The following is a 21679-nucleotide window of genomic DNA, read 5'->3' on the forward strand; positions in this document are numbered from 1 at the left end:
AAGAAATCGACAAATTGTATAAAGGGTTTTTTTTTGTTGTTGTTGTGTTTTTTTTTTTTGATGGGGAGAGAGTTCTGTTCCCTGTCTGGTTCTCTATACTGCAAGCTCTACACTCAGTTGTCTCAATGCTACCAGAAATGTCTCAGTGCCACTCTGGGAAATTGAGCCACTTTAATTAAATTCCACCAAAGACGTTTTATAAATCAGAGTGTTTCTAGTTCTCTGCATAATGAGAGAAATAAAATGGTAGCGGAGAGAAATGCAACTTTAGAGTTAGACTGCCTTTGATTCCTGGCTTTGTCATTTGCTGAGACCAAATTCCTTACCTGCCTTGATAATCAATCTTTTCAAAGGTGACAGGATAGCACAGTGTCTGGCATACAGGAGGCACTCCATAAGTGATTGATTGCTTATTACTCAGCCAGTTGGATACTCATTTCAGAACAGCACCTTTCACAGCACAAAGTCTTCCTGGAAGCCCGAATACATTTGACCTCTGAACAACATGGGTTTGAACTGTGTGGGTTTGCTTACACTCACATTTTGGATGAATACACTGCAGATGTAATCTTTCTTCTTTATGATTTTCATGATAACATTTTCTTTTCTCTAGCTTATTTATTGTAATAGCATGATATATAATACATATAACATGCAAAATATGTGTTATATGACTGTGTTAATGGTAAGACTTCCAGTCAAACAGTAGGATATTAATAGTTAAGTTTCTGGAAAGTCAAAAGTTATACATAGATTTTCAACTCTATGGAGGGTCAGCAGTTGACATTACAGTTGAATCTTGTAATACACATAGCTCTGCTTGCTAAAAATCATTTTAAAATGATAGTATGGGCACCTGAATGACTCAATCAGTTGAGCAACTGACTCGTGGTTTTCTGCTAAGGTCATGGTCTCATGGGTTGTGAGATGGAGCCCTGAGTTGGGCTCTGTGCTCACTGGGAGTCTGCTTGGGGATTCTCTCCCTCTGCTCCTTCCCAATGCCCATGTGTGTACACACCCTCTGTCTCTCTAAAATGAATAAAATAATTTCTTTAAAAAATGATAATAAAGGACATTTATCTTCTTGTGGAATACTTTTCAGGAGGCCATGATAGTTTGCTGAATCAGTTTTCTTCACAATAGAAATGGTGCTGCCCAACTGACCATATGCATGGCCTATGCAGGAAAGGCTTAGTCCCAGACAATGCCTAGGCTATGCTGTGATTTCAGGGACCTGAAGTCACATTCTTTAAACCAATGCCTTTTTCCTGTCTGCTAAAAATTCCTTAAGTTGAGACATTCTTTTATGCATTGAAGATCTGGTTTGTTTGAGTCCTTTCAATGGCAAGTATCTCTGGGCATGGCCATATTTGCTTAGCTGTTGAAAACTTGGGCTCATTGATGACCATTCACTGAAAAGATGAGCTCTACAATGGAAAGAAGCATTAGGGCATCAGAGAATAATGAAAAGTGGAAAGACCTCAGATAAAATCTTTGCTGTATTTACAGTAAAAAAAAATCAAAGAAAGGAGAAGGCCCTCCATATCAGAAAATTCTCCTTAAGTCTAAGACATCTCTGGAATAGTTTCCAAGTAACAACCAGTTATGCCTATGATAACCCTACAGAGAGTTTTATTTATATGATTTCTTGCTCTGACAACGTTGCTTTCATTTTATGTCAGTAGGCAACAGCTGCAAATGTAAAATTCAAGTGGAATTGTTGAGACTTTGCTATTCCTTATTTTTGCCTCAACCAACTTATTTTTTTCCCACTGAACGTGACATTTATAAACCTTTGGTATCTTCTGTGTAGCAGAATGGAAGGAAGGATCTTACCAGTAAAATGGTTTTGAATCCTCATCATTTTGCTTTGGTTGGTGATATGAAACCCCATAGTATCTCTTCTATAATCTAGATCAGGAGTCAGTAAACTGTGTCTTGCAAATAAAGTTTTACTGGACACAACCACACCCATTCATTTATGTAACATCTAGGACTACTTTCCAGTTCAATGAGTGGGAGAGAAAGGCAGAGGTAGAGGCAGACTGCACTAAGCAGGGAGCTGGATCCCAGGACCCCAAGATCATGACCTGAGCCAAAGGCAAATGCTTAACTGACTGAGTCACACAGGTGCCCCAGTTCAGAGCATTTAAATTTATCAGCATTGATACCCTGATTCCCCCTGTGAGAACTGTCCTCAAACCTATCCTGAACCCTTCTCTGTTATGCAGAAACCCTTCTTCCCATACTGTTCTCATAAGCTAATTTGTGTTGAATGTCTATTAATGTTAGTGGATATAATCTTCTGAGAACTGTATTTCATTCATTGTTTACATAAAGGCAGTGTGGGAAATGTGAATTAAAGGATACAATTCCAATCAATTATTATAATAAAGTACAACAGAAAATATAATACTATAATACTTACGTTTCAAAACTTCCAGAGAGAACACCTTAATCCAAAGAAGCTTCTATAGAGAGGTACACTTGCTCATTACTGGGCAAGATGGCTTAGGCAGATTATTAGGTTTATGGCATTCAAATTATATCCCATCATTCTATCTAATTGTTTAGCTGTAATATAGTTATATTCATTTGATGTGTGTTTTTTTTTTTAAGATTTTATTTATTTATTCACGAGAAACATAGAGAAAGAGTTGGAGACACAGGCAGAAGGAGAAGCAGGCTCCCTGCAGGAAGCCAGATGCGGGACTCAATCCCCAAACTGGGATCATGCCCTGAGCCTAAGGCAGATGGTCAACCACTGAGCCACCCAGGCACCCCTTATGTGATGTGTTGAAGCCAGAGGACTATAGAATATCTAGCCTGAAAACTAAAGAGAATTGACCACACTTATAATAGGAGAAGGTAGTCTGAAAAGACTCACTGAAGCATGATTTTGCAAAATTAGCCATAGATGTAGAAGCTGAGAAACAAGAGTATCAAGACAAACCAATAGGTTTGATGACAGTTCAGGATTAGAATGTAAACTCTTTTACCTTGAGGGTAAGAACTCAGTCTTATTCGTTACATTATAAATACTGAACTCTGTGTCTGCCATGTAGGAGTAGAGGATGCTTCCTACTGAGTGGAGGAATAAATAAATGAATTAATGTATGGAAAATCAGGGATTAAAGAAATTGAAAGATTGTCTATGTATGGGGCATTAATTAACTGACTCAGTTTTTGCTATAGACTCAGGTCATGATATCAGGGTCATGACATTGGGCTCTATGTGCATTGAGCATGCAGCCTACTTGATTCTCTTTCTCTGTCCCTTTACCCTTCCACCTGGTCACACATGCATGTGCTCTCTCTCACTAAACAAAAAGGAAGAAGAAAGAAAAGAAAGAAAATGAATGAAAGAAAGAAAGAAAGAAAGAAAGAAAGAAAGAGCCCTATTTTCAAGATTATCTATGTCAATCTGTTCACTTTACAGATAAAAATTCTAAGTCCCAGATATGCTGTCTGATGAGAGGCAGTATTTTGAGCAAGGACTGAAAGATAAAAATTCCAAGGTCAGGGAAAGTCAACATGATCAGGTATCAATTCTACACACACAACCATTAAATCAGTTAATTTTATTTGTATAATTTATGTAAGAAAATGTTTGCAGTACAGCATTATTTAATCTATTTAAAATAAATCTCTAACAAATATAAATAATAACTATTACAAGGCAGTTATATTAATAAAAGATAAAATGCTAAGGAAGAAAAGGGATGAGGGAAATTAATTTGGATGAGAAGGGGAGAAGAACACGTGAATTGGGTTTTGGAAGATGAGTAAAATGTGACACATTGGTGTTATGGGCTGAACAGTGTTCCTTCCAGATTCATAGGTTGAAGCTCTAGCCCACACAAAGCCTCATTTGACTGCATTTGGAAACAGAGCTTTTAAAATGATGATAAAGTTACAGTGATGCTGATAGGGTGGGCCCCAATGTGATCTAACCAGTGTCTTTGTAAGAAGAAGAATTTGGACACACAGACACCAGTGATGTGCAAGACCTTGTGAGGACACAGTGAGAAGGCAGTCTACTGTAAGCCCTGGAGATGGGCCAGAGGAGACACCACACCTACCTTACACTGTAACCTTTAACTTCCAGTTTCAAAATTATGAGAACACAAATGTCTGTTGTTGGAACTCAGTCTGTGATATTTGTTATGGAAGCCCTAGCAAACTAATTCTACTAGAAAGAGGAGAAAGAGCAAGATGGGAGAGTTCCTCTTATTTTTAATGCTCATCATTTCTCATATTTCTGACCCCATCACAACCATCTCCCTGAGCCTCATATTCCTCCCCTTTGGTGTTTACTCTTTCTTTTTCTCTGGTCTGTCCTAGAAGCTGACAAATTCTTTCATGCATATTCTAATAAAACTAATGAATGCTACTGCTGGGGAAATATAGATAAAAACACCATCTTCTCTCAACCCAAAAAAACACACCACAAAGGTAGAAGAGAAAGAAAATCATCTTGTTAGTGAATAAGCATTGAACCAGAATGTGATGCACACCAAGGGCAATCTGCTACAAAATTGCAAAGAGAACAAAATCTCACTCTTTTATAGAGTCAAGCAGAGACCCCATTCCATACATTGTGACAGCCAATTTTATGTGTCACCTTGGCTATGCCATGAGGTGCCCAGGTATTTGGTAAAACATTATTCTGTGTGTTTCTGTAAGGATATTTTTGGATGAGATTAATTTTGAAATCGATAGATTGAGTAAAGCATATTGTCCTCTCTAATGTGGATGGGCTCCATCCAGTCTGTTGCGGGACTCAACAGAACAAAAAGGCAGACCCTCCCTGAGGAAGAGAAGGTTCTCTTTGCCTGATTGCCTTTGAATCAGGACATTGGCTTTTTTCTGCCTTGGACTCAGACTGAAACATTGGATTTTTCTGGATCGTGAGCCTGCTATCCTTCAGATTGAAACCACACTATTGACTCTCCTGGGTCTCCAACTGCCTGGATCCCCTTGCAGATCCTGAGCCTGGTCAGCCTTCATAATTGCATAAGCCAGTTTCCTATAATAAGTCTCTTCTATGTATATATACAACCTATTGGTTCTTTCTCTGGAGAACACTGACTAATGCATGTTCTCAAGATAAAAAATCACTAGTCCTCAAGTGAAAGTGCTGACAGTATTGTTTGTCCCACATACTTCATCTTAAATTCACTTGGTAGTTGAGGTGACCATCTGTGTTAACTATTTTACTTAAAGCAAAGGAAAAACAAGCCATTTATGATAAGAGGCAGTCTTGCAGAGGTGTCTACTGAGGTAAGTCGCATCCCACAGAAACTGGGAAATAAAGATATCTTCCTTAATGATTACATTTCAAAGAGACATTCTCTGGTTCTTGAGCAAGACACTCCTGGGTCATAAAATTGGCAAGAGGATTACTAAGCTTTTAAAAACATTTACATACATTTCAAAGAGACTGGGAAAAACCTTGCAAGTCTTCTAAAGTAAATGCTTTAAGAAGAGGGAGTGGGCAGGTTGTGGTGGGGAGTCTCTTATTTTCAACAAGGAGAATTAAGCATTTGATTTTTAATTTATATTTGTCCTTCTCTGAACCTCCCATTCCTTCAAACTAATATTCCATTTTCCACCTTTCTTTCACTGTCGCATGTCTCAAAAAATTAATTTTAATCTGGCTACCACTATTTTCTCACTACACATTATCTTCCTTATCTCATGAATCTAGCTTTTTTCTCACCCCTCTCCATGGCCCATATTGCTGCACTGACATTGCTCTAAAATCATTAATGACAATTTCTTTATCCTCTGAGCTTATTCTTGGTCCATGTCCTTACTTTGTCACTTTGTAGTATTTTACACTATGACTCCATCTGAAGCATTCTTCTTTCCCCCTTGACTATAATGGTCTATTTTTTCTTCTCCACCCTTAAGAAATATCTTTCACACAGTTCCATCTTTCACTCTCTTTCTCTCTCTCTCTCTGGGATTTTTTTAGTCTTCTAATACAGACAGCTTCAATTGTTACCATAAGAATGATGCTTTCTGAATCACACCACAGATTCTGACTCCTCTTGTGCTATAGACCTAAATATTCAGTGAATCTGCTAGAAATTTCAGGGAGTCAATTGACCAGTCATTATTGAGCACATACTATGTGCCAGGTCCTGGGAACACAGCAGTGAACAAAGCCTATCTGGTCTCTGTCTTCATCGAATTCACGACATCCACAGGAGTGTCCCACTCCAGTTCCAGGTCAACAGGCAAACTGGAAGCATATTCAGTGACATGGATTATGCCATCATCAAAAATCATTCAGTGATGGAACAGATAAACAACCAACCCTTCTTTTTATAATTGGGAAACTCTTGTTCACAGAAGTTTGGCAACATGCCCATGTATAGAGTTTTCAGTAAAACTGAGAAGTGGATAATTGTTCTTTTATTTCTAGTCCTAGCATATGCCCATTCTTTCAGGCAGTGCCTTTTTGCTTTCCTGAAGTCCCCCTTTTTCCCAAAGAGTGTAATTTTAAATTGTTTTTCCTGCAAAAATTAGTTAGGAGAGTCTTCGTTCTTATAATGACTGAGAATATCATTTAAACCAGGATGCCTTCATAGATTGATGGAACAGAATAGAGAACCCAGAAGTAGACCCTGAACTTTATGGTCAACTAATATTCAATAAAGGAGGAAAGACTATCCACTGGAAGAAAGACAGTCTCTTCAATAAATGGTGCTGGGAAAATTGCACATCCACATGCAGAAGAATGAACCTAGACCACTCTCTTTCACCATACACAAAGATAAACTCAAAATGGATGAAAGATCTAAATGTGAGACAAGATTCCATCAAAATCCTAGAGGAGAACACAGGCAACACCCTTTTTGAACTCGGCCACAGTAACTTCTTGCAAGATACATCCTCGAAGGCAAAAGAAACAAAAGCAAAAATGAACTACGGGGACTTCATCAAGATAAGAAGCTTTTGCACAGCAAACGATACAGTCAACAAAACTAAAAGACAACCTACAGAATGGGAGAAGATATTTGCAAATGACGTATCAGATAAAGGGCTAGTTTCCAAGATCTATAAAGAACTTATTAAACTCAACACCAAAGAAACAAACAATCCAATCATGAAATGGGCAAAAGACATGAAGAGAAATCTCACAGAGGAAGACGTAGACATGGCCAACATGCACATGAGAAAATGCTCTGCATCACTTGCCATCAGGGAAATACAAATCAAAACCACAATGAGATACCACCTCACACCAGTGAGAATGGGGAAAATTAACAAGACGGGAAACAATTGTTGGAAAGGATGCGGAGAAAAGGGAACTGGAACCCTCTTGCACTGTTGGTGGGAATGTGAACTGGTGCAGCCACTCTGGAAAACTGTGTGGAGGTTCCTCAAAGAGTTAAAAAAAAGACCTGCCCTATGACCCAGCAATTGCACTGTTGGGGATTTACCCCAAAGATTCAGATGCAATGAAACACCAGGACACCTGCACCCCGATGTTTCTAGCAGCAATGTCCACAATAGCCAAACTGTGGAAGGAGCCTCGGTGACCATCGAAAGATGAATGGATAAAGAAGATGTGGTCTATGTATACAATGGAATATTCCTCAGCCATTAGAAATGACAAATACCCGCCATTTGCTTCGACGTGGATGGAACTGGAGGGTATTATGCTGAGTGAAATAAGTCAATCGCAGAAGGACAAACATTATATGGTCTCATTCATTTGGGGAATATAAATAATAGTGAAAGGGAATAGAAGGGAAGGGAGAAGAAATGGGTAGGAAATATCAGAAAGGGAGACAGAACATAAAGACTCCTAACTCTGGGAAATGAACTAGGGGTGGTGGAAGGGGAGGAGGGTGGGTGTGGGGGTGACTGGGTGACGGGCACTGAGGGGGCACTTGATGGGATGAGCACTGGGTGTTATTCTGTATGTTGGCAAATTGAACACCAATAAAAAATAAATTTATTATAAAAAAATAAATAAACCAGGATGTCTTGACCTTGGTACCATTGTCATTTGGGGCTGGATAATTGTTGTGAGGACTGCCCCATGCATTATAAGATGTTTAGCAGCATCCCGGGCCTCTACTTGCTAGATGACCATAGCACCCTCCCAGTTCTACATCCTCCAGTTGTGATGATCAAAAATGTCTCGGGATATTGCCTAATATTCCCTGGGGGGCATCTTACCACCTTTGAGAACCAATGCTCTAGCCTGTGTCAGTGGTGAGACTTTCATTTCTCTCAAAGATCTTTTTTCATTTCTAAGAAAATGTGAATAGAAAGAAAGCAGTAATATTCTATTTACTCTTTCCTGTCTTTGCATGGTCTGTTTCATTAAAATTTTTCATCCTTTAGGAGAGTGTGATATTTTCTTCAATAATGAACTGCTATACATATTACAAAAGTGGTCTCTGGAGGCAGTGTAGAATCTTCCTTAAGAGAATGGGGTCAGGTGTTTAAGAAATATTAACTTGATTTCTGACTTTGCTGTTTGCTGGTAATATGACATTGGAAAAGCAACTTAAATTCTCCCAAACTCATCATAACCTGTAAAGTGGGAGTAATGATATCTATTCCATCTGGTTATTGTGAGGATTAAGTGAAAATACTACTTTAGCACTTAATTCTATTCATAATAAGTTCTCAATTAGTAATATTCATATATAGTAGAAATAACTTTAAAAATATATTTTGAGAGTTGCTTGGGTGGTACAGTCAGTTAAATGTCCAACTCTTGTTTTTGGCTCAGGTCAGGATCTCAGGGTCATAAAATTGCCTCATGTAGAGCTCCATGCTCAGCTTGGAGTCTGCTTGAGACTCTCTCCCTGCCCCTCCTGCTCATGCTCTCTCTCTAAAATAAACTTTAAAATCCTTAAAAATATTTATTTTCTTTTTTTTTTTATGATAGTCACACAGAGAGAGAGAGAGAGAGAGAGAGAGAGAGAGAGGCAGAGACATAGGCAGAGGGAGAAGCAGGCTCCATGCACCGGGAGCCCGACATGGGATTCGATCCCGGGTCTCCAGGATTGTGCCCTGGGCCAAAGGCAGGCGCCAAACCGCTGCGCCACTCAGGGATCCCCTTAAAAATATTCCTATGTATTTTGAAAACCTCAGTGTACCCACAGAAACATGCCATTTGTAAAAATGATATTGCTATTCCAAATACAGAGATACCTCAATTTTGTTCTTTGCAAATATGATAGAGAGATAAAGCTAATAATTAACTTGTAATTCATTGGGCTTAGATAGTGGAAATTAAGCCATTTACTAGTTTCTTTTTTTTTTAAAGATTTTATTTATTAATTCATGAGAGACAGAGCGAGAGAGAGAGAGAGAGAGAGAGAGAGAGGCAGAGATGCAGGCAGAGGGAGAAGCACACTCCATGCAGGGAGCCCGATGTGGGACTCCATCCCAGAACTCCAGGATCACTACCTGAGCCAAAGGCAGGCACTCAACCACAGCACTACCCAGGCGTCCTTAGTTTCTATTTTTTTAAGTGTGTGTGCGTGTGTGTGTGTGTGTGTGTGTGTGTATGTAACAAGAAGGAAAAAGAAACTAACTTGAATGCCTAAGGCACATAGTCAAAACACTTGTTGATAAAAATGATGCTAGAATAAGATAATAAAAATGTAAAATATGATTCTTACCAATTAAAATATTTTAATTGTCCACTATGAAATTATATTATTAAAATTAAATAATAGATTTTTGTTATATTTCTCTATTCTAAATTTAGCCTGTTTGTGAAATTCTCTGAGACCTTTCCAGATTCAGCTTTTATGTGATCTCCCATGGGCAATCTTTCCCAGCTACCATGTGTGGTTTCCAAATCTCTCTTATGTGCTCCCATAACTCAGCCTTTCTATTTCCAGTCAGCACTTTGTCTATCACACTGTGTCCGTTTGCCCATCTAACTCACCATTAGCTACATATTCCTGGAAGGAAGAATCATAATTATATTTTATCCCACAAGCTTACCACCCAGTCAACTAAATAAGTGTTCAGGTTAAAATAAAGAATGTGACGTAAAATGAAAAGAAAACTTGCAGAGCAGTTTTATATTTAACACAAGTGAAATTATGAGAATTCCATATTCACTTAATACTTTAATTGAAAAACCTTTAAAATGAATAATTGACTTAATTATAATTTATTACCATTCAACCAACAAATATTTATTAAGCAAATGATTTGCAGGCACAGTTTCAGGTAACTGGGGAAACAGTAATGAACAAAGCAGATGAGGTAACTCATCAACTGCTGGGCCACCCAGGCATCCCTCCTTTTTGATTTTAAATAAATCTTGATTTTGGTAATATTACTCACAGTTGTGGCTTTTTTTCTTCATATCTTGCTATTTAGAAGTTTTTGGTTTGATTTAATTTTTATATTGCTGGAGTATTTTGTGGAGTTTCTCAGAAGGTGGTTATAAATGCACATTTACTATCTTTTTTTGCCTTTCTATGACTACCATTTTGGCTGAAGATTAGATGATTGAGTTGCTATTTCCTTAATAGTTTCTAAACTCATTCCACTGCCCACTGGCTTCTAAAATTACAAATAAATTCTACAGTAGCTTGATCATCTTTCTTTCTTTGTTTTTTTTAAAGCAGCGTTGTTGACTTACAACTGATATGTAAAAAACCATATATTTAATAGGTACAACTTGATGAGTTTGGACATATGCAAGTACCTATGATACTATCACCACAATGAAGGAATTTCTAACTGGATAGCTACAACGTTTCCTTTCTTTGGAATCAGAGCCAGGCTAAGTGTATTTGCCTTACTTTATATGGTCATACCCATATAAAACTGACTTAAGAAACTTAAATAAGAAACGACTCTGAATGAAATATCTGAATATGAACTCTGGAGCTAACTGCATGGATATGTACAAAGGGGAAGAGGAATCAAGGGAGAGGATGCAGCAGCTCAAAGGCCCTGAGATGGGAACATGCTTTAGTGTGTTTGCAAAGTTAGCAGATGTCAATGTGGTTGGAGCAGACCCAGCAAAGCAGCGAAGGAGAGATGGGGAACCTGTGGAAGCGTATAAGGCTACACTGAACAGAGCCTTACAGGTCACAGTAAGAATTTTAGCTTCACCTTTGAGTGAAAAGGGAAGGCACTGGTGGGTTTTGAACACAGCAACATGATCTGACAGATTCACCCTGCTGCTGTGCAGAGAACAGAAGCAGAAAGTAAGAACAAAGGTGAAGGAAGCAGCGGTTCTGAGTGTGGGGAGTAGTGGTCAAGTCTGGAAATGTTCTGAAGATACAGCAGGGAGGATTCACACATGGACTGAGTACAGGCTGGGAGGAAGTTATCATGGGAAACAACAAGGCTTTTGGTTTAAGTAGCTTGAAGGGGTCTTCCATTTATGAAAGTGGAAAAGATGGTGGTTGGAGAAAGATAAGGAGCAGGAAGAAATTGGGAGTTGGATTTTGAATTTGTGAGGTTGGAACTGCGTGCTGAAGAGTGTGGCCTATAGTGCCCACTGCCTCTGTACTATGCCCCCTGTGGCCCATATAAAGTAAGGCACCGTTCACCCATTCTGTGCCTTTGGTCAGGCTACCCAACCTCTTGAGGTTACAGATTTCTCATGCAAAAAAGAAAGAAAAGGAAGAAAGAAAAAGCAAGCAAGCAAGCAAGCAAGCAGGTAAGCAGACAAGAAAGAAGAAAAGCAAGCAAGCAAGCAATTTCCTAGGCTTTTTTGCATGAGAAAACTGTAACCCCAAAAGGTTGGGTAGCTCCTTATCCTTCTCCAACTGCCATCTTTTCCACTTCAGATCATGTTGTTGGGTTCAAAACCCACCAGTGCCTTCCCTTTTCACTCAGAGGTGAAGCTAAAATTCTTACTGTGACCTGTAAGGCTCTGTTCAGTGTAGCCTTATACGCTTCCACAGGTTCCCCATCTCTCCTTCGCTGCTTTGCTGGGTCTGCTCCAACCACATTGACATCTGCTAACTTTGCAAACACACTAAAGCATGTTCCCATCTCAGGGCCTTTGAGCTGCTGCATCCTCTCCCTTGATTGCTCTTCCCCTTTATACATATCCATGCAGTTAGCTCCAGAGTTCATATTCAGATACTTCATTCAGAGTCAGTTTCTTTTTTTATTTTTAATTTTTTTTATTGGAGTTCAATTTGCCAACATATAGCATAACACCCAGGGCTCATCCCGCCAACTGCCTCCCTCAGGGCCCATCACCCAGTCACCCCAACCCCCTGCCCACTTCCTCTTCCACTACCCCTTGTTCATTTCCCAGAATTAGGAGTCTCTCATGTTTTGTCACCCTCACTGATATTTTCACTCATTTTCTCTCCTTTCTCTTTATTCCCTTTCACTAATTTTTATATTCCCCAAATGAATAAGACCATATAATGTTTGTCCTTTTCCGATCGACTTATTTCACTCAGCATAATACCCTCCAGGTCCCTCCATGTCGAAGCAAATAGTGGGTATTTGTCATTTCTATTGGCTGAGTAATATTCGTTGTATACCTAGACCACAGCTTCTTTTTCCATTTATCTTTCAGTGGACATAGAGGCTCCTTCCACAGTTTGGCTATTGTGGACATTGCTGCTATGAATATTGGGGTGCAGGTGTCCTCGCGTTTCACTGCATCTGTATCTTTGGGTTAAATCCCCAGCAGTGCAATTGCTGGGTCGTAGGGCAGGTCTATCTTTAACTCTTTGAGGAACCTCCACACAGTTTTCCAGAGTGGCTGCACCAGTTCACATTCCCACCAACAGTGCAAGAGGGTTCCCTTTTCTCCACATCCTCTCCAACATTTGTGGTTTCCTGTCTTGTTAATTTTCCCCATTCTCACTGGTGTGAGGTGGTATCTCATTGTGGTTTTGATTTGTATTTCCCTGATGGCAAGTGATGCAGAGCATTTTCTCATGTGCTTGTTGGCCATGTCTATGTCTTCCAGAGTCAGTTTCTTATTTAAGTTTTCCTTGACTACCTTATCCTGAAGTTCAGTCCTCTCCCTAAATATTGCAGCTCTCTCTTTGCTTTATTTTTCCCCTCAGCAAACATTGCAATCTAACTTCTTATTTATTGATCACATTTATCATCTGTGGCCCCCACCCCCACTGGTATGTAAGCTCCCCAAGGGACGGGAAGTTTTGACGTGCCTGTTCATTGCAGCACCTAGTGTCTGACAGAGGGAAGGCATTCACTCAATATTTATGAAAAAGAAATAGTGAATTTCTCTTTCTTTGTGTTGTAGCTTAGTGTGTGTGATGTTCCTCCACTTGATTCACAAGGTTAGTGATTTGGTCTTCAGCTGTGATTATTCTCTTTTACAAATCCTTTAAGGATTTATAAAATACCTGATATCATTTCCTTTGGTAATAGAGTATTTTTCTGTGCTGTAATTTGATTTTTCTTGTTTTTTATTATATTTTGTTTAAAGTTCTCACTTTTCTGCCCCTAGAGTAGCCACCATTCCTAATTGACTTGACCCTTCTTTGTGCTACTACTGCTATTTTCCTAAATGAGTCGTGAACTTTGACAGTTCTTGTCAGGGCTGTAGACATTTTTGGCATCCATGAAGATCAGGCTGTCAAAGTCTCTTGGGTGGAAGCTTTTCTTTCACCAGCAAGGCTGTTTATAATGCTTGTTTCCAATTTACAAATGGTATGGTTTACCTCTAACTTGCTTTTAAAACATGTATCTCTTCATCAACTGCATTTCAATTACAAAGCAAATTTTATGGGGTGCCTGGGAGGCTCAGTCAGTTAAGCATCTGCCTTTTGGCTCCGGTCATGATCCCAGGATCCTGGGATCCAGCCCCACATCTGGCTCCTTGTTCAGCTTTTTTTTTTTCTTAAAGCAAAATTTGCCAGAATTTGTATTATATTATAGGCTTTTAAAGATTTTATTTATTTATTTGAGAAAGAGTCAGAGAGAACACAAGCAGGGGGACAGAGACAGAGAGGCCGACTCCTCACTGAGGGGGGAGCCTGACATGGACATGGGGCTCAATCCCAGAACTCTGAGATCATGACCTGAGCTGAAATCAGATACTTAACCAACTGAGCCACCCAGGTGCCCCTGCCAAAATTATTTTAAACTCAATCCTTTGTTTGATTTGCAGAAAGCTAATTATTAGTCCTTTTATGGCTTCATTTCCCAATTCTTGAGATCCTAATTCTCATGCCTTCCATAGCACCTGATGCTTCTCTGCAAATAATTTGGCTTTCATTTTTCCAAGAATACATGAGTACTATGTTTTATGAATATTGGAATATAATAGACCATCTTTCACAGTCTATAAGTACATACTTCCACATTTAAAATTCTCTAATTTCAAAATTTTCTCCTCATAGCTCCTTATACTGAGGTCAGCCTTATTTTTGTTCCTGTGCAGGTACATTATTTTGAGGTTTGGGATTTGTAGGAAGATACCACATTGTATCTACTGTATTTCAAAGTTAAGTTCTGGACTGTATTGGCTGTAAATGCATGAACTTACCAGGTATCTTTAATTAGAGAAGAATGTGAGCTAACCCTACAAACGTCAACAGTTTTAGTTTCTCCAGAAACTTTGACAGGGACACATAGCCTCTGGCAACAATCTCACCCAGGGTGGGATCTTGCTAGTTTAGAAAGTTCAGGCTTGCCATGTCCTCTGCTCTCTGTGGAGCCTTGAAAACCCTTTCAGAATATCTTATTCTAAAAATCATCTTTCCATTTTAGGACATGATTAATAACATCCTGCTTTCATGATTCTGGAACCAAATGCAGGATCAACAGGTTTCCAGTCCCATCTATTGGGAGAAGGCAATTATGGTCTCTAAACAAACTTGGGGACTATTTACTGGATTCACACAGACTGTATGGGTTTTTCCTATTATACTTTAAATCCCCCCTTTGAGCATCATAGACTTGTGAATTTTCATTAGCTCAACTGGTTGCATTAGCTGACAAGGTTTTCTTATGAGGCTCACATATTGGTCAAGAATCATTTGAAACTTTGAAAGTTTACCAGTAGTTTGAGTACAATAGTTTATGTAGGGCCATACAATAGTTTAGAATATTATCTAGAAGTAGTAAACATCAATATATTTGGGTTAAAACAAAATTTAGTTGCAATTTTAGGTCCGTATTGCTTTTAATTTCCCTCCCTCAAGTCAGTCAGGATATTATATACTTCAGAGTTTTCCGTATAAAAGCGAGTACAGAATATCCATGGAAAGTTCTAGAACAAAATATAAAATCCTGGGTTATCCCTCATTTTATATTATGTGCTAACTAAAGTCACCATCTAGAAGAAACAGAAAGTCACTTAAAAAAAATAAATCCAAACAAGCCAACAAGGTGTTGAGATTTTGGCTTCTATCTGGGTCAAGGACAAGTGTGTATCCTTAGTTTCCTTTAAGGTATAAGTGGTTTTTGCCTTGAATTCCCCAGGAATTTAATTGCCCTACATCTACTAGGAAACTACTTTTGCATTTCTGTCTGGCTTCTGCATTTGCGTTAGAACATACCAGAAGGTTCTGCCCTGTTACAACTCCCGGCTACTTTACTGTTGTTGTCCTTGAATAACTGCTAGTTTCCTTGGGGGAGAGGGCAGAAGATCTCGATGTCTTCCTAAATGTACTTTGGAACTCAGGGGACTGTCTTCTGTAGGGTTTTGACATGCAGAGAAAGCTTTCATCTAGACTTGTATAACTTCTGCCTGTCCCTAGTTCTGTTCCCCTGGACACCAGTGACTGCCGCCTGGTTTTTTAAAGGCCATGACTGGGGAGGTGGGCCGGGCGGTGCGGGGCGCGGTGCCCTGGCCTGGCCTCCTTGGGGCTCCAGCCCGGCGCAGGATGCTGCAGTCCCGACCTGCGAGGACTGCAGCGGCACAGCCCAGAGGCTGCCTCCCCCGCCCTAGTCTGAAAAAATGTTGTGAAAGAAAATACTTCGTGTAACTAAGTGGACTCCTCAGAAGCTGAAAGATTATTTTTTGTACTTTGTTTCTGAATGTTTAGAGAGCTAGGAATGTAAATGCTGTCAGGTAGAAAGCTTTTATTTATTTTTGGAAATTGAGCAAGAAATGTATCTATGTTTGGATACTTTTTGCAGATTGATGTTGGGCAAAATACATAATTATTCTCTGGTAAGTTTGTATCAGTAATTTGAAAATGAGGTATCAATAGAAGGCAATTCTTCCTTAAAAAAAAAAAAAGCTATGACTCTGCTCTGTACTCTATGATTACCTTTTCAGGGGTTCCTGTGGGCCTCCCTTCCTTTAACTTTATAACTAATTATTACAACTGATGGCAAACAGAATGAATTTCTCCTTTGCTTGACATCAGCTGTTGAACACACTTTCCACACTATACACAGAAATCATCCATCTTCTTTACTTTTTATGAAAGAATGGGGAGGAGGGAACCCATGCATTCCTTGGCTTTGAAGCTATGTACTCAAATCAATCTAGAATTAAATTAGAAAGGAAAGGGGGAGAAAAGCAGCAGGGAAACCAGTTGGGAGGCTACTAACTTGATAGTGGTTGGTAGCTTGGACCGTGAACACTGGTCCAAATATGGACGTATTTCCAATGAAGTGTCAAGATACTTACTGATGGATTGGTTATATTATTGAGTATGAGAGTAGCCAATAATTACTTCAAGGTTTTGGACTGAGGATTTTTCAAGAATGGAGTTGCTTTATTTACTTATTTATTTGAGATGCAGAAAGAGAGGCAGAGACACAGGCAGTGGGAGAAGCAGGCTCCTGGGGGGAGCCCGATGTGGGACTCAATCCCAGGACGTGGGGCTCACACCCTGAGCCAAAAGCAGACACAACCGCTGAGCCACCCAGGCGTCCCAGGGTTGCCATTTTTAGATGTGTTGGAAGCAAGAGGAGCTGGACACATGCTGTGGAGAAGATTTGAGGCTTTAGGCATAGTGGTGATATTCTCTAGACAGCAGGAAAAGTTTGTCCAGAGGGTAGGGGGGAGGTCATGGCTGGACACATTCATTTGAGATTCCTCAGCATATAGATTAGCTTAAAGCCAGGAGACTGTAAGGAATCACCTAGGGAGCAGATGTAAGTAGAGAAGAGAACCACAAGTGGGTTGAGGGAAGAACTGGCCAGGGGGACTGTAAAAAGGAGTCATTGAATTCAGAGCTGCAAGGGAAGGAATTGTTTTGAGAAGTATCTAGGGGGTCAAACAAGAAGAAGCCTGAGAATTTGCTACTGGGTATTGTAACCTAGGACAACAGGATTTGAGCTTTCAGCCTTAGGGCCCCCTTCTTGGAAAGCCCCTGCCATGAGAGCCAAGCGAAGAAGCAGTGAATGCGCATGCAGGCTGAAGGGGAAAGGAAGAAAGATGGAGCAGAGATCCAAGTAGACTGTTTGTACACCTGTGGAAGCCACAGGAGCAGAAATAAGGAAAGCCAGAGGCCAGGGACGCTGGTATCAGTTTTTGGTCTGCATGCCTACTTTCTAAAATTTGATTCAGTGGATCCAGAACATTCAATGCCATCTGAATGACCTCCTTTGAAAGACCCACCTTCCTCACACCCAGATAGTCCCTTTTGTTCCTTTGCCCTGGATCTATGACTTTCAGGACTAATTCTGTTTTCATTTGGGGCCGAATGTGACACGTGTGCAATAAATCATCTCTTCTGCTGTCTTAGCTGGAAAAACAACAACAACAACAACAACAACAACAACACTGTTTTGGTGAAGCATTGACAATAAAAGTCTTGTTACATTATATTCAAAAGGTTAGTAGAAGAATGAAAGATAAGGAGTGTGAATGACTCTTTCAAAGAAGTTTTGTTTTGTTTTCCTTTCTCATAAAGGGGAAATACAAGGGGATCATCAGAAGATGTGGATTTAAAAACAATTGTGGGTATTCATTCTTTTTATGGTATATTACTACACATATTTGAATATTATTATTTAGAAGGGAAGTACTGAAGAGGCAGGGGAGAGAGAAGAGTTGAACGGTATATTCTGGAACAGGCATGAGGAGATACTTAAGGGACACATGTGATGGAGGATGGTCAGTTCATTTGTGCTAATAAGAAGGACGGTTGAGTATCCAAACAGGTGTAGGCTGGAGGGAAGGTGAGGAGGTAATGTGGACATTCTCTTCTGATTGTGTCTGTTTCTCCTGTTTCACAGGATGCAAGGCCAATAGTTCAGAGTAAAGATGAAAGATATTTGTGACAGAAGGAGGGAAAACAGAACTGTTTGTTTAGCTAGCTAATCAAAGAGATTTATTTCCATATTACTATTATAGTTTCTGCTGGCATTATATGTATATAAAAATAATAATAATTTCTAGCTAGCTAAATTCTTAGAACTGGAAGAAAAGAAACAAAAACAATATTATGTCATGTTCTCAGGTAAGCATTCAACTCATAATATCATCATACACCATTTATTTGAGCAATTAAATCTATTTAAAGATAAATTTTAACATCTTAATAAATACTTGCATAAATTATTTATAAAATTCTTTAAGATAGGTAGGAAAATTATTCTACTGAAGTGTCACTAATTTATTGATAATTTCCAAGATACTATGCCTATGGTTCTACTTCTCTGAAACTAGGATGTACAACTATGAGGAGGAAGCCTCTGAGCCATTTGGTTTTTATCTGGGAAACCAACATTTTGATGCATAATGAACAGGGCATACAGAGCTGTCAGGTGATATTTCCATCTTTTACGAATTTAGTCTTCTAAAATTGAACAACAAAGTTTTTTTCCATCTTCTTTTACTTCTTTTTAGACTCTGGTTCCCTATTCAGTATGATAACAGGTGGGAATGTTATTTTGACTGGCAATAATTAGCAAACATTTCTAGACAGTGCTTATTTTTTTTAAATTAATTTTTATTGGTGTTCAATTTACCAACATACAGAAAAACACCCAGTGCTCATCCCGTCAAGTGTCCACCTCAGTGCCCGTCACCCATTCCCCTTAGACAGTGCTTAGAATGTGTTGATTCCTTTAATATAAAGCGTAAATAAAAGAAACAAGGAAAAGTAGAATATAGAAAAAAGTCTAAGTAGAAGATTTATAACTTAAGTTTATTTGGGTGCATATTCAAATTTCTATTGTTGACCTCTTAGATTTCAATTTCTTTTTTTTAATAATGGAAATTAAATCAAATTTTTATTTATTACTTGCTAGTGAAGTTTATAAAACTGTCTGGATTTTACTGTATTTTAAGATTGTGCCACATATGACAGGACTCAAAATATAAACTCTATGAAGTAAAAAAAAAAAAAAATCACTTGTTGGGCTCCAAGCTATCCCAAAAGAGAGGCAGCCAACCATCAATGCAGCTAAACATGGAGGATCAACAAGAGATATAATCATGCCTATTAACATGGCATATACAAAAAGAAAAAGAGGAATAAATGGTGGCTTCAAATAAGACTCTCTAACAGGAAGTGGGCAAACATTCTACAATTGAACTGTTTCTCATACAGACTTCGTAGTCTGTTGCATGTTGAGCAGCCCTAGAGATTTGGATTTAGTTATTTAATAACAGTGACTTATGCTCATGAGTAGGTTAGGGTAAGGCAGATAATTTTACATGAAATGACAATGCACTTTTCTGCATCCAAGTTGTTGGATATGTTAAATCCCTCCACCTATCATAGTCTGTTTCAGAACTACGTACTATGCCTTATTGACCTGATTAGATTTTTGTTCGGGTACATTTACCTTTTCATTTAATATATGGTAAGACAAATTGTCGCTAATTACTCCTACTGTCAATCATGACCTTCACTTTTTTTCACCTGTGAGATCATATTGTCAGATTTTAAATGAGAAAACAAAAGAATTTAGACAATGTCCTGTACCTTACAGCAAGTTTATGTGGTGTTCTTCACTTGCTGCCACACATTCCTCTTCAAATTATTTCTACAAGTTCTGTACTTCTGTGTGTGTGCGTGTTTTGCCTATTGTGAATAAATCTTTTAAAAGTCCTTATATTTTCTATGTAACCATTATTGCTGGCACACAGTAAAATTTATTTTGGTTTTGAGTCGATTTGTTTGGGCTTTCATTCTATGTAGTCATATTATCCTCAAACAATGTTAAGTTTTATCTCCTTTCCAAAGTTATGATTCTTATTTACATTTTTTGCTATACTTCAAGATTCAGAATTGCTAGAGTAATACTGACGTTGGTGATAATAATCATCCTTGTTTTACAACTATTTTAAATTATTATTCAGGTTTTACTACTGATTCCACATTTTTCTTGGGACAAATTCCTGGTTCAGATAACTCTACCTTTTTTAACTCAGTGCTACAGCCCCATAGCCTATCTTTCTTGGTAGCCTCTGTTTTTAATACTCACAATAAGAGATACCCATAACCCACTCTCTTAGCACAAGAAGAAGATAGGCTCACTTTGCTTTTCCATATGCCCAGCTTCTCTCTAGCTTCCATTCCTTCATGCAGAAAAAATATCTGCCTTTTGGTAATCCAGAGTCCATTTTCCAACTGGCATTCAGTTAGCTTTTAGAATTTCCCACTCTGACTGGATATAGCCTGCTGGAACTTTAGTGAAAAGGTAGGCCCCTGCTTTTTTCCTTAACTAGACAGGTGGGCAAGCCAAGCTAATATTTCCAGAAAGTCTCTCTAGAATTTGAATCTTTAGCAGAGGGGAAAAGACAGTGATCTTTAGCAGAATTGTTAGAGAAAACAATGAAGACATGTGGGGTTCCATTCCATCCATGTGGTAAGCTCATGACCAGATTGCTCTTGGTTTTATTGGGGTTCTTGCTTACCAAACTCCAGAGCTGCCTCACACTCTGTCCATTTCCAAACTAAGTTCTCCAGTATCTCAGGTATTCCATTATTCCAGATAGTCTTCTGGTAAATTCTCTTTGAGAATAATTTTAAGTTGCATCCATGGAAAGAACCTTGACTTGATATACTATATATGCCAAGAAAGTGATTGCAATGACATGACATTCCTTTCCCCAAGTCCAGACAACTTCCAATCAAAACAGTCTCATTTTCTACTTGTCTCTCAAAGAGGTGAACTTGTATAAAATACCAGTCAGGAAGAGACAAAAAGAGGTGTATTAACCAAGAAGTTTGTTGGAACTAATTTATTATTAATAATTACAAAGCCATCTTAAGAGATGAGTAAACTGGAAGTTCCATCCCCATTTTAAACTTGATTCTTGAACTCTTAAACAATACAGCCTTTGGAGAGTCATAAGTACTTGCCCAAAACATAAGGTGAATCATATGACCCTAATCTATTGTAGATTCTGGTGAGTCGCAGTTTCTGTTTAAGCCATACATTATCAACAAGAGCTTGAACTTCAATGTGTCGATATATGAAGAATGGGTTTTTTAAAAAAATTAGCAGATTATAAAATGTACTAACAAAACAACTCTCCAGAGAGATATTTTGCATGCTGCACTTAAACAATCTAGATGATGTAAGAATCAAATTAAAGTATTTTTTAAGATAAGGTGTATATGCATTTTCCAAAGTGTTTTAATACAGGTTATTGAGTATATGGCCAGCAGTAAAAAGTATTCAAAGTAGGTAAATTTATCTTTGAAAGATCCTGACTCTATATTTTCTACATCCCTCCTCCCCCTAAAACCTCTTTCTCAAGTCTTTAAGCTCCAAGTAAGTTTATATTGCTCCAACATTTTAACTTGAT

Source organism: Vulpes vulpes, chromosome 1 (assembly GCF_048418805.1).
Source record: "Vulpes vulpes isolate BD-2025 chromosome 1, VulVul3, whole genome shotgun sequence".
In the NCBI taxonomy this organism is placed as follows: Eukaryota; Metazoa; Chordata; class Mammalia; order Carnivora; family Canidae; genus Vulpes; species Vulpes vulpes.